Source organism: Coregonus lavaretus, assembly GCF_964263955.1.
Source record: "Coregonus lavaretus genome assembly, chromosome: 10".
In the NCBI taxonomy this organism is placed as follows: Eukaryota; Metazoa; Chordata; class Actinopteri; order Salmoniformes; family Salmonidae; genus Coregonus; species Coregonus lavaretus.
The window spans coordinates 25,426,613-25,445,913 of record NC_139997.1 but is presented as its reverse complement, the minus strand read 5'-3'; the positions used below and the strand labels follow the sequence as shown (position 1 = coordinate 25,445,913).

Genomic DNA, 19,301 nt, shown 5'->3' with positions numbered 1-19,301 from the left:
CACATTTAGCTAAGATGATTAGCTAGCCAGCTAAAATGTTTTATTTAGTTAGCAGTCGCATCTACAATAGTTTACTGTCAATAACATGTCTCCAAAAATGACGTGGTGTCTCCAATTGTGTTGACATTTTACAATTGCGATGCGCATCCATGAGTATCCACTTTCTGTAGCTCAGCTGGTAGAGCACGGCGCTTGTAACGCCAAGGTAGTGGGTTCGATCCCCGGGACCACCCATACACAAAAATGTATGCACGCATGACTGTAAGTCGCTTTGGATAAAAGCGTCTGCTAAATGGCATATTATTATTATTATTATTATTATTATCTGAAGAGAGCCCTGAAACATTGTGTGCAGACATTTTATGCAATAAATGAAGTAGGTTGAATCTAGTAGTTCTGATCTTCTGATTGGTCCTGATGAGTTGGGCGAGGTCCCCTCCAGGCTAGTGTCACTGTTGCATTGGCTCTGAGTCGGGTTCTCTGTCTTCAAATGTTCAGCCTAAGAGAGGGGATTTTTGTGTGTGTGTGTGTGTGTGTGTGTGTTTAACAGTGATGATGTGTGTGTGTGTGTGTGTGTGTGTGTGTGTGTGTGTGTGTGTGTGTGTGTGTTTAACAGTGATGATGTGTGTGTGTGTGTGTTTGTGTGTGTGTGTGTGTGTGTCCTCAGAGCAAGAACTCGTGAGTTGGAAGAACTGAGAGGCCTATGGCGTGGGTGTTGTCCTTGGCCACCTGCTGACAAGGCTGACAAGATAGGACCCTTTTGTCCATTGTTATTGGATAGGAACAGAACTTATAACCAGCTCCTGACCTAAATAGATCTTAGCACAACATTTTACTCAACATATCATATTCCATATTCACTATAACAAATATATTTACTACGACATTAGCAAGAACCGCCACATCCTCAGCCGGCTAATCCAGTGTGTGAAGTTTTGCGGAGTGTTTGAGTTAGCTTTGCGAGGCAAAGATGAAACTGAGGGCTCCACCAACCCTGGTAAGCCAACACTTTTGAGATCAGTCAATAAATGCTTCTGGTATTGACTTATATGCTGCCCCTGTCTTCATGTTGTTGCTGGACATATCTTTTTTAAAATGTGTGTAGGTCACCTAAATCATCAGAAAAATTGCCCCCCCTGAGAATTTTTTCAGGAGCCGCCACTGCATGCTGCATGTACAAACTGCAGTTATCACAATAAAAGCAAATGCAGATATCCCTCCCTATCTAACCACATTGAATGCTGTCTTGACAGTCTACTTCAGTGCAGACCACTAAGATCCACAAAAGGCCTGTAAGTCACATTCAAATTCAACCACATAACAGTACTTTTGATATTTATTGATACATAATTCAAGTTATTTCCATGGCCAAAATGAGCAAAGCAGTGTTTAATTCATTTTTTACTGTTAACAGCCAATCATTGTGAGCTGTGGGCAGGACCAGACATCTGGGGATGGATGGAATATCAATCCAGAGCCTCTCAGCCAGGTCACACATCTATGCTGTTCCCACAGAGACAACAGATAGATCAATATTTTGATTCATATGGCCATTTTGGTTGGCTTAGTTGAATTGATAATCATCCATTCGACATTTTAAAGATTCCTATACTATGGAAGGTCTTTATCTCCATCCCTAATGTTATTGGAGTTGCATTTATTGCATTTCAATACACTTGCATTTTCAGTTACCCATGTATTACTCACTACTTGTAAACCATGTTGGTGCCAGTGTATTCTATGGCTGCCATGAGTACATGCCTTTCGCTGTCTCCTCAGTCTGGAAGGGTGACTCGGCTGATAGAGAAAAATTATGATGAGGTGATCTCGTCCTCCAACTCCGATGACTTTTCCATCGACTCCTTTACTGACTGTGAATCTGAGGTAAGAGAGTTGTACCGTACCGTCCATGTCTTTGTTGAGTGACATCACTGTGAGGAGGATGGTCTCTGACTAGCTGACTCTGATACACAGTGTGATGATGAGGATCATGGAAGGAGGACACCACTGCTGAAAGTTAAGGATGAGGAGGATGGAAAGGTGACAAAGCTTGAAGTGAGGGATATGGTAGAGGACGACGATCTGTCTCTCCACTCCTTCGATGAGTCAGACTTCCTGGTAAGTTCTGCATACAAAAAAATATATAATAATATATATATATATGGCGGATTGGAAATTATGCAGACAATTACATTGATAGAGCCCATAGGTTCTGCACCATGTATTTGAGTAACTCTTTCACTGAATGTGGAGAATGGACTATGACCAGCTAGCTCTCTGACACACAGCGTGATGATGGCAATGATGCCTCTACTGACGACTTTCCAGAGCCTCCAAAGGAACCACAAGTTCCACTGAAGGACCATCAACTGGTAGGCGTCTCTTACATTTGTTTGTGTGTGTGTCACATCTCAATGGTTTGACCCTTTGTCTGTACAGATTATTCGCCTGGCCCCCATCACCAACCTGAGTGAGACTGGCAGGAAGCTGCTCCAAGAAATGGCGCAGGAAATGGCAGGAGTGGCCCCACAGGTGAGAGGAAATACAAGAAGGGAATCTTGTCCGTATGTCCTTCTACAGTATAGCATATCTCTAGATATAGTAGCTCAAGAGAAGAGAAAACCCATAAGCTTACATTACTTTTTCTCCTTGTCCAAAATATTCAGGAAGGGAAGATCAATAAGAAAAAGAAGGGCAAGGCCAAAAAACGAGTGAAGCAAGAGAAGGCCAATAAGATGCAACAGATAGAAAATGTTGGAGAAAGTAAGGAGGAGGACAAGAAAGAGGAAAAGAAGAGTCTGAGGAAGAGGTGAGGAAATAAATGAGGGAGAAGTGGAATATAAACAGGGAATACTAGACTAGAGAATTAGAGAAATAGAATGAGGTAGCAGAGAAAGAGCAGCTGTCTGATGTGTTAATGCAAACTTAAGCAATAAGGCACGAGGGGGTGTTGTATATGGCCAACCTACCACGTCTAAGGGCTGTTCTTAAGCACGACGCAGAGCGTCGTGCCTGGATACAGCCCTTAGCCGTGGTAAATTGGCCATATTCCACATACCCCCGAGTTCCCTTATTGCTATGATAAACTGGTTACCAATGTAATTAGAGCAGTAAAAATAAATGTTTTGTCATACCTGTGGTATACGGTCTGACATACCACGGCTGTCAGCCAATCAGCATTCAGGGCTGGAATCAACCAGTTTATAATACTATTTATTCTCCTGTTGTTTTTGATTGACAGGTTTCTTCAGTGGCTGCTGCCCAAACTGAGATGTTCAAAGAAATAATGGCCAACTATTACTCCTACTACCACACACACACACATTATTTTGCTAATTTTCACCCCAGTATCTCTATTTGCACATCATCTTTTGCACATCTATCATTCCAGTGTTAATACGAAATTGTAACTATTTTGCACTATGGCCTATTTATTGCCTTACCTCCATAATTTACTACATTCGCACACACTGTATATATATTTTCTGTTGTATTTTTGACTTTATGTTTTGTTTACCCCATATGTAACTCTGTGTTGTTGTTTTTATCGCACTGCTTTGCTTTATCTTGGCCAGGTCGCAGTTGTAAATGAGAACTTGTTCTCAACTGGCTTACCTGGTTAAATAAAGGTTAAATAAAAAATTAATAAAAAATGTGCAAAATACATATATTGGTCTCATTCTTATATTTTGCGACATGCACCATTCTTACAAAACAAATACGATATTGGTCCCCATACATCCTACCCAGGTGGCGTATGATAATGAGTTGGATTTACATAGTGCGTAGAAGCGCTTTCCCATGCTTAGGCTTGGAAATATAGCCAGGAGAAGCAGGGTCAACACCCCTACTCATGCCATAAGTGCCATGAGATGTTTAGTAACAACAGAGAGATAAGACCTCTGTCTACGCGGTCTCATCCAAAGGACAGCACCGGCCGCAGGGCAGTGTCACTGGTATTGGGGTCTTATGTCTCCTTTGGCCAAAGGGAAGAGAAGAGGGCCCCTTACTGGCCTCCTTGCAATATCTGGTCTCCCACACAGAGACGGAAACCTACACCTGTTTAGACCCTGGAGGATATGGCTTCAGATGAAAGACAGCTGAGAGATGCAGAATGCATAAGCTTGAAACACTGTGATGTATGCAAGTTCATGAACATTGTGCACAGAAGTGGAGCATGCATCTGGTCTGAAGCATGTCAAAAGTGTGCATATGAACTGGGACTGGAGGACTGCATCACATTTAAACTAAATTAGAATTTATCTGATGTAGCTACACCCATCTGTACTTGACTTGTGCTGTTTGAAACATGTATTTCCAATAAAACTTTAGAAATTGCAATTATTTGTGTCAGACAGATATTTTTCTTAATTACATCAATGGTTCTTAAACCTTGTACAGCACGGGAACAATTATTGTTCTGACATTACACTGGCTAAGTTGAATGCACCAATTTGTAAGTCGCTCTGGATAAGAGCGTCTGCTAAATGACTTAAATGTAAATGTAAAATGTAAACGTTACATATTATCAGTGGGTGTTTTTTATTCTGCTGTCTTGGACTGGATCCAACGATAGGTGGGAGTAGTGCACCAATAAATAGTTGTCCATTAATGTCCTTGTGTAATGTGATATTGTACCACCTAGCGCAAATGTCCTTTGTATTTTCTTTAGATACATTTGTGTTCCCCATGTACTTTTTGTATTGATTTGTTGTTAATAAAAATGAAATAAAATAATAATAACAACAAAAACAAAATTAATCAATATAAACAATTTAATGAAAAATACATTTAAAATATATATATTTTTAGAAATACACACACACAAAAAAGACTGTTGTTCCTATGCAAAGAGCAGACGCTTGTGAAAAGTACTAGCTAGCTGCAAAATTGGCTAGCTAGCGAATTGGCTAAATATCCTGCTGGTAACCATCTTGCTGCTTTATACAGAGCGCGCGTGTGTGTCCGTTGCTACTAACCTAGCTAGCCATCAAAAAGGTTCCTAACGTTACAACATGGCAGACGGCTGGAGCACTGACACCCGGGATACTGTGAAATACCTTACAATTAAGTAAGTTGCAGTTGGCCTTTGTGTGGCTTTTATTCCTTGTATTGCCATAAAGTTAGCTCTAAAAGCAGATGACGATGAACACCCATTATATTGTTTGACCTGAACCCTGACTGAGTTTGCCAGGGAAACATGGCAAATAGTTAGCTAGAATGTTGTTTACTTTGTTTATATTTACAATGGTGTTTACAGGATCCGTATTCAGAGAGTCACCTCTACAGCAGCCCTCTCCCAACACCTTCAGCAGCAGGTTTTGGCTCAACCGGAGAGGGAAGGCATTGAGCTGGACACCCTCAACTCACCGGCTCAATCAGGTATTAACACTGTTTTGAAACAGCAAGATGAAGTTAGATGCATCTTAGTTGAGTAGATGTTATTTTCGAAGTGGCTAGATATGAGCCAGAACATCGTCAGACAGGATGAGATAGAGGGTGAGTGTATATTGTATTAATATTTATTTCAATATAAATATTTAGTTTATATTGTATTCCTGATAACAGTTATCATAAAATGGAATTTGTAACATGCATTATTATTAATTATTTTATAATAGAATCCCTCCCCCAATGGCCAGTTCTGTACTTCTGGCAGCACTACAGAAATGAAGGCTATGGCTACCTGGTCATTCCTTCCACCCCTGGTAAGGTGTGTATATGTGTATAATGACAGTCAGAATTGTTTTCTGAAAGTAGCGTAAATGATGATCTACTCTGACTGTGTGTGTCTGTATCCCATAGGGAAGCATACAATAATGTGTCATACGTGGAGACCACAGGAACAGTGTCAGAACTGAGACGCTTCTTCATTGGTGGATCCCCTGAGCTTGAGGACTACATTTACATCAGAGTCCCAGGGGGGTCCACGGTATTATGTTCTTTTAGTATGGGGTGAAGCAGCAGAATGAAAAAGGTTCTGACTTTTAGATATCTGGATTCTTTCCATTTGGGCCATATTTTCTCTGTTGTTTGTTTGACGTCACCGTGCTTGTCTTGTGTGCAGGGTATTTGTTGATGCCAGCACCCTGAAGAAGAGGAGGCAGAGTGTTCTGGACCAGCTGGGAGGCTTCAGTCAGCAAGGGGCTGTCTATAATGTCCTGGGTAAGGAGTGTCATGTCCAAATACAAATAATTGAGAAAGAATTACAAAATGTCAAGATGCTCGTACACAATATGCTGAGCGAAAAACATATTACAGTAGTCTGGTAAACAATGGATTTGTTCTCTAATTGGAAAAGTGTTTGTGAGGCTTTGTATACCTTCATTTCCCATGTTTTGTATGAAACATTACTCTGCTATCATTTGGTCTATTACATTTTTACCTTTGGGAGAAATGAGATGAGCACAGGTCTACCTAGTAAAGTCCAGGTTGTATCAAGCCTGTTCTTGGGTAAGATGAGACTCCTCACTCTTTTCCTCTAATCTCTCCTCTTTTCCCCCTAAGGTGTGTGCAGCTCACTCACTGCTGAGCGCGTCTCAATCGCATGTATAGTAAAGTGTCCGAGAGGAGTGAGGTTGCCAGGAAACTGTCAGTGCTGGCGCTCCCCTCTGCCCGTCTGGGAGTCTGCTGCACCTGCCTCAGTAACCAGCCCTGCTGGCACCGCCACAGAGTGGCCTGGCGCTGGCCATGGTGAACACGGTCTGTCTCCCTCTCCCTCTCCTAATTAAACTTTATACATTACAAACATCTATAGTTGGTTGTCCTGATGGATACTTGCTAGTAATTTAATGCAGGCAGTGACATGCAGTCAGGGTAGGCAATGCTTACCCTGTGGTAATCGATAAAAATAAAAATAAAAAGTATGAAAAGCCCCCCCAAAACTGAAAATATCACACGTACATATTATTCAGACCCTTTCCTCAGTACTTTGTTCAAGCATCTTTGGCAGCGATTACAGACTCGAGTCTTCTTGGGTATGATGCTACAAGCCTGGCACACCTGTATTTGGGGAGTTTCTCCCATTTTTCTCTGCAGATCCTCTCAAGTTCTGTAAGGTTGGATGGGGATGGGGAGCGTTGCTGCACAGCTGTTTTCAGGTCTTTTCAGAGATGTTCGATCGGGTTCAAGTCTGGGCTCTGGCTGGGCCACTCAAGGACATTCAGAGGCTTGTCCCGAAGCCACTCCTGCATTGTCCTGGCTGTGTGCTTTGTGTCGTTGACCTGTTGGAAGGTGAACCTTCGCCGAAGTCTGAGGTCCTGAGTGCTCTGGAGATGTTTTCATCAAGGATCTCTCTATACTTCGCGCCATTCATCTGTCCCTCGATCCTGATTAGTTTCCCAGTCCTTGCCACTGAGAAACATCCCCACAGCATGATGCTGCCACCACCATGCTTCACCGTAGGGATGGTGCCAGGTTTCCTCCAGACTTGACGCTTGGCATTCAGGCCAAAGAGTTCAATCTTGATTTCATCAGACCAGAAAATCTTGTTTCTCATGGTCTGAGAGTCTTTTAGCTGCCTTTTGGCAAACTCCAAGCGGGCTGTCATGTGCCTTTTACTGAGGAGTGGCTTCTGTCGGGCCACTCTACCATAAAGGCCTGATTGGTGGAGTGCTGCAGAGATGGTTGTCCTTCTGGTAGGTTCTCCCATCTCCACAGAGAAAATCTGTAGTTTGTCAGAGTGACCATCGGGTTCTTGGTCACCTCTTTGACCCTTCTCCCCCGATTGCTCAGTTTGGCCGAGCGGCCAGCTCTAGGACGATTCTTGGTGGTTTCAAACTTCTTCCATTTAAGAATGATGGAGGCCACTGTCTCCTTGGGGACCTTCAATGCTGCAGACATTTTTTGGTACCCTTCCCCAGATCTGTGCCTCGAAACAATCCTGTCTCGGAGCTCTACGGACAATTCCTTCATCCTCATGGCTTTTTTTCAGACATGCACAGTCAACTGTGGGACCTTATATAGACAGGTGTGTGCCTTTCCAAATCATGTCCAATCAATTGAATTTACCACAGGTGGACTCCAATCAAGTTGTAGAAAAATCTTCAGGATGATCAATGGAAACAGGATGCACCTGAGCTCAATTTCGAGTCTCATAGCAAAGGGTCTGAATACTAATGTAAATAAGGTATTTCCATTTTTTTATTTTTAATAAATGTGCAATAAAGTCTATGTGTCCATATATTGGTCTTTTAGTGCCACCTATCAGTTCTAACTGTGGATGCTACATCGATTTATGGCTGAGCTTAACAGTGTGTCATTTTATCGGATTATATGAAGTATGCCGCCATCAGAGGCTATCGCTTGTGTAGCTTGGCTACATTGTTATTTACATTTGGTTAAAATTGTTTGTCAATTTCAGTTAATAGCCTATGTCACTCTGGTTGTTGGAGCTACTGTAACCTATTCTACGGTGAACTTGGGCTTCATCAAGGTTTATTTGTGAGTAAATCTGGCTTTGATAATAGCCACCGACCTCAACGCATGTCACTGAGCGTAAGGTTAAGTCAGAGTGAAATCTATTTCGGTTTTCTTTTTTTATGTGTATAGTTGTATTATTGTTAATAGATTAGATGTGCCTCTCACTGTAATAAGGGGTTTGGAATTTTTTATTATTGTTCGCTTTATTCATTCCCTAGCCTGAGGTGGTGTAACCTCTGGTGGCTGGATAGATTTTGTAAAGTGTTGGTCCCATGTAGGCGAAAACAGAGGTGATTATGATATGAAATATTGCGTCAGGACATTTATCATGCTGTGAAGATCCCCACAAGGCGTTTTTTCTTGTATATTAACTAATTTGACGTCTAAGGCATTGAAAGCATTATATATTTGCCGTCTGTGAATGTATTTACAAATTCAACATGGCCGCCTATTCAGATGCCCTAGGAAGGTTGTGTAAATACAGAGAGCAGAGCAAGATTAGAGTAAAATACAGTTGAAGACGGAAGTTTACACTTAGGTTGGAGTCATTAAAACTCGTTTTTCAACCACTCCACAAATTTATTGTCAACAAACTATAGTTTTGGCAAGTCGGTTAGGACATCTACTTTGTGCATGACACAAGTAATTTTTACAACAATTGTTTATAGACAGATTATTTCACTTATAATTCACTGTATCACAATTCCAGTGGGTCAGAAGTTTACATACACTAAGTTGACTGTGCCTTTAAACAGCTTGGAAAATTCCAGAAAATGATATCATGGCTTTAGAAGCTTCTGACAGGCTAATTGACATCATTTGAGTCAACTGGAGGTGTACCTGTGGATGTATTTCAAGGCCTACCTTCAAACTCAGTGTCTCTTTGCTTGACATCATGGGAAAATCAAAAGAAATCTGCCAAGACCTCAGAAAAAAACTGTAGACCTCCACAAGTCTGGTTCATCCTAGGGAGCAATTTCCAAACGCCTGAAGGTACCACGTTCATCTGGACAAACAATAGTAGGCAAGTATAAACACCATGGGACCACGCAGCCATCATACCGCTCAGGAAGGAGACGCGTTCTGTCTCCTAGAGATGAACGTACTTTGCAAATCAATCCCAGAACAACAGCAAAGGACCTTGTGAAGATGCTGGAGTTAACGGGTACAAAAGTATCTATATCCACAGTAAAACGAGTCCTATATTGACATAACCTGAAAGGTCGCTCAGCAAGGAAGAAGCCACTGCTCCAAAACCGCCATAAAAAAGCCAGACTACGGTTTGCAACTGCACATGGGGACAAAGATCGTACTTTTTGGAGAAATGTCCTCTAGTCTGATTAAACAAAAATGGAACTGTTTGGCCATTATGACCATCGTTATGTTTGGAGGAAAAAGGGGGAAGCTTGCAAGCCGAAGAACACCATCCCAACCGTGAAGCACGGGGGTGGCAGCATCATGCTGTTGGGGTGCTTTGCTGCAGGAGGGACTGGTGCACTTCACAAAATAGATGGCATCATGAGGAAGAAAAATGATGTGGATATATTGAAGCAACATCTCAAGACATCAGTCAGGAAGTTAAAGCTTGGTCGCAAATGGGTCTTCCAAATGGACAATGACCCCAAGCATACTTCCAAAGTTGTGGTAAAATGGCTTAAGGACAACAAAGTCAAGGTATTGGAGTGGCCATCACAAAGCCCTGACCTCAATCCTATAGAAAATGTGTGGGCAGAACTGAAAAAGCGTGTGCGAGCAAGGAGGCCTACAAACCTGACTCAGTTACACCAGCTCTGTCAGGAGGAATGGGCCAAAATTCACCCAACTTATTGTGGGAAGCTTGTGGAAGGCTACCCGAAACGTTTGACCCAAGTTAAGCAATTTAAAGTCAATGCTACCAAATACTAATTGAGTGTATGTAAACTTCTGACCCACTGGGAATGTGATGAAAGAAATAAAAGCTGAAATAAATCATTCTCTCTACTATTATTCTGACATTTCACATTCTTAAAATATAGTGGTGATCCTAACTGACCTAAGAATTTGAATTTTTACTAGGACTAAATGTCAGGAATTGTGAAAAACTGAGTTTAAATGTATTTGGCTAAGGTGTATGTAAACTTCCGACTTCCACTGTATGCATACTTGTAGCACATTCATATTGTACCATGTACTGTTAAATTTGTACATTTAAATTGCAGTAACTATTTAGTCATTGAGCCTTGTTCTTCATCGGTTCATTAAAGAATAGGTCTTAGATTCAATGGTGGTAAACTGTAAAAATGTCCAGGTGTTCTTTTCTCATGCTCTCTGACTGTAAGGCTTAGTGCCAACTAGTCACATTTAGATGAAGACTACCACGGCATTTAGGCAATGCAATATGTGTTGGTTGTATGTGCACTTGCAGTACAACATGAATACGTCTATTAACTGTCATTTATGTGTGTTCTGATAATCACTAATTCTGGGATGTGTACAGTACAGTACTGAGTGTACAAAACATTAGGAACACCTTCCTAATATTGAGTTCCACCCGCCCCCTTTTGCCTTCAGAACAGCCTCAATTCGTCGGGGCATGGACTCTACAAGGTGTCGAAAGCATTCCACAGGGATGCTGGCCCATGTTGACTCCAATGCTTCCCACAGTTGTCAAGTTGTCTGGATGTCCTTTGGGTGGTGGACCATTCTTGATACACGGGAAACTGTTGAGCGTGAAAAACACAGCAGCGTTGCAGTTCTTGACACACTCAACCCGGTGCACCTGGAACCTACTACCATACCCCGTTTAAAGGCACTTCAATCTTTTGTCTTCCCCATTTACCTTCTAAATGGCACACACACACAATCCATGTCTCAATTGTAGCAAGACTTAAAAATCCTCCTTTAATGTGTCTCCTGCCCTTCATCTACACTAATTGAAGTGGATTTAACAAGTGACATCAACAAGGGATCATAGACAGACCAGGTAAATCCAGGTGAAAGCTATGTCATGGAAAGAGCAGGCGTTCCTAATGTTTTGTACACCCAGTAAGCATTTTATGTAGGTTTTATCTTTCTATGCTGATGGTTGAAGGTCTAATACAGAATATTTACTTCAATTTTCTGAGGTTCTGTTGAACATTAACTGTATGAAATGAAGTGGATGATATAAGGGTGATGTTCAGCTGTCCTTTTGGTGTTTCTTTTAATAGAGAAACCCCTAAACTATTGTAGTGATATGGCAGGGTTCATGTTTTCATTGAAGAATTGTGTGCCTTTTAACTTTTTCTCTTGCATTACTGATATCGAATAACGTGTTCCATCATGACCTGTTACATGACTCTTACCACTTGATCCAGTTGTATATGCAAAATAGCTATTTGTATATAAACAGTATAACTTGAAAGCATGCATTTGTAAAGAAATAATAATCATTGATTTGCTATATTTAGTCTTGGTTGTCATTTATGGCTTCTCTTTACTGTGCACAACTGCCTCATTTTCTAAAGATTACATCATAATCTGCCCTTATAGCCCACACTCTTGATAACCTCACCCACTGCTCCCTGCTCCTCAATTTACAATAATGTTGATTGCCAAACAAACTGCATGTAATGGATCTAATTTACTGGTGAGGGGATGCTATTTAATTGCTGTAAGTAGTTAAGTAAAGGAAAACTGAATAAATCAGTGAAAGTGTAATATAAAATGCCTGATATATCAAGAGTGCCAAGAGATTTGTCTACAGTATGTGTAGAAAAACGCAAAGTACAAGCCAAAAGGAGTGGTCTTACAATCAACTGACAATCAAAACCTTCTTGTATTGATTTGACCTTGAACATTTTGAGCCTGCTTGTTTCTTGAAACCAAAATCATCAGTGAAGAAACCGTGTACCTTTAAGTACTGCCTCAAACCCCATGTCCAAGCATATTATATCTCAACGTATAACATATGAGATAGCTCTGTCATTCAATGTGTTTTCTATGTCATCAAACGGTCAGTGAAGACACAGGTGCCCCTGGGTGAACCATCACAGATCCTGGCAGTGACTCTGGCATGTTTGCTGTGAAACTCTGGGGGGCACTGACAGACACAGACAGTGGACTGAGGTGGGAATGTTGAGAATGTAGATGTTGAGCCACTGGATCCCAGTGACTAGTGGTTTGAGAGGCATATGTGTGCCCATGACTGTGTCCATGGCCGGAGCTGTGTTAGTGACTATGTCCATGACTTGGCCCAAAGCTATGCTTGAGGACATATCCATGGTTGTGACCATAATAACCTGAGAGCTGAACAGGGCTCCCCTGTGTATAGTATGAGTTGGCCCAGCCTTCAAATGTCTTTGGTGTGGTCTCGGTAGCCTGTAGATTGGAGGAAACTGGAGCGTGGGCGTGGACTGGGTAGGAGCCTGGGGATGGAATGATTCTGCAACCAATGAGAATGTGGAGAGATTAAGGGGCGCTTATCTAACTAAACAGTGATTCTCTATTGAATCATGGGGGACCACTAGGTGTCTATTGTACAGTATTCAATTACAGCTGAGGATCCTCTATTAAAACTGCACCTCATTATACTGTAGAACATCATGTTCTCTGGCTTGCACCCAAAAATCATGTTAATTTAATGACCTCTTGTCTTGTAGGATAAATAATGCGTTTAGTGCTTTCTCAGTACTCACGGTGGGTGGACCGTCTTCCTTCTCTCCTCTGTTGATGCAGGGACATACAGGACACCAATGGTCCTCAGCAGCCTGAAAGGCATCTTCTTGTCCAGCACTGATGCCCTAGCATCAGACATGTCTAGAAGTGAGAGCCAGCCCTTTCCGTCTGTTTCACCAGAGCAAGATAAAGAGAATGTGTGACGCAGTGATGCAAGATTTTCCTAACCAAACATCCCATAATGTTCAGCATGAGGACTCAACAAACATTTCAAGCATATACAACACACACAAATATTACAACTTAACTACACTACTACGCACACTTAAAGCTGTGACACACTGCAGAGTGTATCACAGTTATTTTCAACCACAATGAGGTTGGAGTAAGGATACAGATCCTGCCCTGCAATGATGACGTTGCAGAGGAAGACAGTTTGTGGGACCAAAAGTGTTACGATGAGCAGAAACAGTCAGGGCAGGGCTAACATGGATACACTGACTCCAAAAAGAAAGCCCTTAACCATACGGGAGTGCACTGTGGCCATACCCATAAGGGAGAGGGATACAGGAACTAACCCCTCCACTTGATTCTGGGAAGATGCACCAAACAGTACCAGCCCCAGGATGGTGTACAACACCCCTGTGCTGATAGAGAGCAGCTGAAACATGAGGACCCGAACAGTGCCCACACTCTTCTCAATACCACCACAGAGGGGCACCAGAACCCCAATGCTGAGGAGTAGCTGGGTCACTGTCTTGTAGCGGAAGGAATATGTGATGAGTTTGTGTACTGGAATAGGACAGGATTAAAACGGAAATTATAGGGTTGACAGACATCAGTGGCATTGATGTGTTGTGCTCTTGCTTGCCGCTGTAGCCTACTGGCACCATCTTTTACGTCTTTAACGTTAGCTACAAATTGTAGCAAGCTAGATAACGTTACAACACTCCCATTCAAAGTAGCTAGCTACCGAGCATATGACTCTTGATTCACCTAGCCCCTCCTTGCTAATTTACCATGCCCATTGCCAAAAACTGTAGTTCCAAGACTGAAGGCATCCTCTGATAAACCGAAATATGTAGTTACAGTAAACAAAACAAAGGATACTATAATGACAGCAACAATGCCACTCGTGAACTCTTGAAACTCTGAACCACATTGTTGTGGAAAATTCGATCCAAGATTAAGGCAGAGGCTATTTGACGATATAATAGAAACATATTTAATACGAGCAGCTGCAGGGGAGATCCACCTCTGATTTCATAGGGAAGAACTCAAGGAAGAAATGCTTACATGTCCCTTATATTGCGGGAGGTGATAATACAACCAATTTGTTTACACAACAGTACTTTCAATACATCAACAGTTCCGGAACACCATTGCCTTGTGTTAGGGTGCAGACATACCAGGCGTCAATGAAAGGCATAACATCACAATCCAACACAGAACATATCCCTTGAGAAGTTACAACAGCTCACCCTAAATTCTTTCAAAACTATTCGGGAGATAATTTTGATGCTCAGTGCATATTTGTCAAACTACTAGTGGATAATCAAGCACAATACAGAAATGTCAGTTACGACACCTGTCCTCCAATATTGCACAACACTTCTTACAATTTAGTCATTTAGCAGACGCTCTTATCCAGAGCGACTTACAGTTAGTACATACATTTTCATACTGGCCCCCCGTGGGAAACGAACACTCAACCCTGGCGTTGGAAGCGCCATGCTCTACCAACTGAGCTACAGGGGACATTTTAGCTAAAACTGGGGGTAGCTAGCTTGCTAAGCCAAAACAAATGTACTGGACTACCGCATTTGGATAAATCACATTCACAACCACAAAATTACTGATCTGCAGATCATGAAGTGCACTAAGGCAGTGCTGCATTTAAAGACACTGCCACCTGCTGACTTGTGCCTGAAATGTGATGATCAAAGTGTCCTCAGCAGCCCATTTGAGTTAGATAGAAAGCCAGATAGATATATTTGATTTGACACTTAAATAAAATAATTAAAACCGTTTAATAAAATAAAACGTGTCAGGGACAACACAATAAAACCAACTACTTCCATTGTGGTCCCTTAATGATTGTTTCTCCAAGTGCAAAAAAAATAAAAAATGAAAATATATATTGGCAAGGAATGGTTAATTCCTAATGATTTCCTGTTGGCCTATGTAAAACGTCGAACCAACCATCCACACAACCATTTCTCAGTCAGTAGGATATATGCACATCACTTTCGTTATTCAGTTAGCTACAACCAGTGGGAAGGTAGCTTAGTGGGTAAGAGCGTTGTGCCAGTATCCGAAAGGTCGCTGGTTCCAATCCCCGAGCCGACTAGGTGAAAAATCTGTCGATGTACCCTTGAGCAAGGCACTTAACCCTAATTGCTCCTGTAAGTCGCTCTGGATAAGAGCGTCTGCTAAATGACCAAAAAAATACAAACAGACCGTATCCAAACAAGCCTTTTGCTTGTGACGTTTATGCTTGGTTACATTTTATGACGTGCCAAGCATTAATTCACTACATAAACTGTGTTCAGATGTGATTTCATCTGTACAATCGCTTTCTTCACTCAGGTTGCTGCAGGTAACCTTTGGCCTTTTGATGCACAGCCTTCCCAACCTGTATAATATATACAGGGTGCCTTATATATATATATATATATATATATATATATATATATATATATATATATATATATATATATATATAGATAGATAGATAGATAGATAGATAGATAGATAGATAGATAGATAGATAGATAGATAGATAGATAGATAGATAGATAGATAGGGAATAGGGTGCCATTGTGGATGCCATCTTTGTGTGTGTGTGTGTGTGTGTGTGTGTGTGTCAGGATATGCTTTATGTTTTGTGTCAATCAATTGATGGAAATGTTTCCCTCAGAAAGCAAGATGGATCGTAATGATGAGAGAATCAAAAGAGCTTTAAGGCGCCGCCCTTATGTGGTAAATATAACATATTTATTTATTTGTTCTGTTTTTGTTATATTATCACATTTTAAAGTGAGTGTTGTGTTGACAGTTGAATCCAGTGAGGGTGAACACCCCTGATTCTGTGTTGTGGCCAACCGGCAAGGTGCGCAGAAGGCCAAAGCCTGTAAGTAATATCTGACCTGAAAACAATAACACATACGCATTAGTTATACATGCTGCATGTACAAACTGCAGTTATCACAATAAAAGCAAATGCAGATATCCCTCCCTATCTAACCACATTGAATGCTGTCTTGACAGTCTACTTCAGTGCAGACCACTAAGATCCACAAAAGGCCTGTAAGTCACATTCAAATTCAACCACATAACAGTACTTTTGATATTTATTGATACATAATTCAAGTTATTTCCATGGCCAAAATGAGCAAAGCAGTGTTTAATTCATTTTTTACTGTTAACAGCCAATCATTGTGAGCTGTGGGCAGGACCAGACATCTGGGGATGGATGGAATATCAATCCAGAGCCTCTCAGCCAGGTCACACATCTATGCTGTTCCCACAGAGACAACAGATAGATCAATCTTTTGATTCATATGGCCATTTTGGTTGGCTTAGTTGAATTGATAATCATCCATTCGACATTTTAAAGATTCCTATACTATGGAAGGTCTTTATCTCCATCCCTAATGTTATTGGAGTTGCATTTATTGCATTTCAATACACTTGCATTTTCAGTTACCCATGTATTACTCACTACTTGTAAACCATGTTGGTGCCAGTGTATTCTATGGCTGCCATGAGTACATGCCTTTCGCTGTCTCCTCAGTCTGGAAGGGTGACTCGGCTGATAGAGAAAAATTATGATGAGGTGATCTCGTCCTCCAACTCCGATGACATTTCCATCGACTCCTTTACTGACTGTGAATCTGAGGTAAGAGAGTTGTACCGTACCGTCCATGTCTTTGTTGAGTGACATCACTGTGAGGAGGATGGTCTCTGACTAGCTGACTCTGATACACAGTGTGATGATGAGGATCATGGAAGGAGGACACCACTGCTGAAAGTTAAGGATGAGGAGGATGGAAAGGTGGCAAAGCTTGAAGTGAGGGATATGGTAGAGGACGACGATCTGTCTCTCCACTCCTTCGATGAGTCAGACTTCCTGGTAAGTTCTGCATACAAAAAAATATATAATAATATATATATATATGGCGGATTGGAAATTATGCAGACAATTACATTGATAGAGCCCATAAGTTCTGCACCATGTATTTGAGTAACTCTTTCACTGAATGTGGAGAATGGACTATGACCAGCTAGCTCTCTGACACACAGCGTGATGATGGCAATGATGCCTCTACTGACGACTTTCCAGAGCCTCCAAAGGAACCACAAGTTCCACTGAAGGACCATCAACTGGTAGGCGTCTCTTACATTTGTTTGTGTGTGTGTCACATCTCAATGGTTTGACCCTTTGTCTGTACAGATTATTCGCCTGGCCCCCATCACCAACCTGAGTGAGACTGGCAGGAAGCTGCTCCAAGAAATGGCGCAGGAAATGGCAGGAGTGGCCCCACAGGTGAGAGGAAATACAAGAAGGGAATCTTGTCCGTATGTCCTTCTACAGTATAGCATATCTCTAGATATAGTAGCTCAAGAGAAGAGAAAACCCATAAGCTTACATTACTTTTTCTCCTTGTCCAAAATATTCAGGAAGGGAAGATCAATAAGAAAAAGAAGGGCAAGGCCAAAAAACGAGTGAAGCAAGAGAAGGCCAATAAGATGCAACAGATAGAAAATGTTGGAGAAAGTAAGGAGGAGGACAAGAAAGAGGAAAAGAAGAGTCTGAGGAAGAGGTGAGGAAATAAATGAGGGAGAAGTGGAATATAAACAGGGAATACTAGACTAGAGAATTAGAGAAATAGAATGAGGTAGCAGAGAAAGAGCAGCTGTCTGATGTGTTAATGCAAACTTAAGCAATAAGGCACGAGGGGGTGTTGTATATGGCCAACCTACCACGTCTAAGGGCTGTTCTTAAGCACGACGCAGAGCGTCGTGCCTGGATACAGCCCTTAGCCGTGGTAAATTGGCCATATTCCACATACCCCCGAGTTCCCTTATTGCTATGATAAACTGGTTACCAATGTAATTAGAGCAGTAAAAATAAATGTTTTGTCATACCTGTGGTATACGGTCTGACATACCACGGCTGTCAGCCAATCAGCATTCAGGGCTCGAATCAACCAGTTTATAATACTATTTATTCTCCTGTTGTTTTTGATTGACAGGTTTCTTCAGTGGCTGCTGCCCAAACTGAGATGTTCAAAGAAATAATGGCCAACTATTACTCCTACTACCACACACACACACATTATTTTGCTAATTTTCACCCCAGTATCTCTATTTGCACATCATCTTTTGCACATCTATCATTCCAGTGTTAATACGAAATTGTAACTATTTTGCACTATGGCCTATTTATTGCCTTACCTCCATAATTTACTACATTCGCACACACTGTATATATATTTTCTGTTGTATTTTTGACTTTATGTTTTGTTTACCCCATATGTAACTCTGTGTTGTTGTTTTTATCGCACTGCTTTGCTTTATCTTGGCCAGGTCGCAGTTGTAAATGAGAACTTGTTCTCAACTGGCTTACCTGGTTAAATAAAGGTTAAATAAAAAATTAATAAAAAATGTGCAAAATACATATATTGGTCTCATTCTTATATTTTGCGACATGCACCATTCTTACAAAACAAATACGATATTGGTCCCCATACATCCTACCCAGGTGGCGTATGATAATGAGTTGGATTTACATAGTGCGTAGAAGCGCTTTCCCATGCTTAGGCTTGGAAATATAGCCAGGAGAAGCAGGGTCAACACCCCTACTCATGCCATAAGTGCCATGAGATGTTTAGTAACAACAGAGAGATAAGACCTCTGTCTACGCGGTCTCATCCAAAGGACAGCACCGGCCGCAGGGCAGTGTCACTGGTATTGGGGTCTTATGTCTCCTTTGGCCAAAGGGAAGAGAAGAGGGCCCCTTACTGGCCTCCTTGCAATATCTGGTCTCCCACACAGAGACGGAAACCTACACCTGTTTAGACCCTGGAGGATATGGCTTCAGATGAAAGACAGCTGAGAGATGCAGAATGCATAAGCTTGAAACACTGTGATGTATGCAAGTTCATGAACATTGTGCACAGAAGTGGAGCATGCATCTGGTCTGAAGCATGTCAAAAGTGTGCATATGAACTGGGACTGGA

The 19,301-nt window shown here is 41.6% G+C and overlaps 1 long non-coding RNA gene across 1 annotated transcript; it reads right to left on the bottom strand.

Moving 5' to 3' along the window:
* Nucleotides 1–11,835: 11,835 nt before the first annotated feature.
* On the bottom strand, nt 11,836–14,762 carry LOC311135554. Its single transcript, XR_014613783.1, has 3 exons — nt 14,731–14,762; nt 13,077–13,224; nt 11,836–12,823 (listed from the first exon to the last, which is right to left on the bottom strand). It is a non-coding gene; the product is annotated as an uncharacterized lncRNA (long non-coding RNA).
* Nucleotides 14,763–19,301: the final 4,539 nt, after the last annotated feature.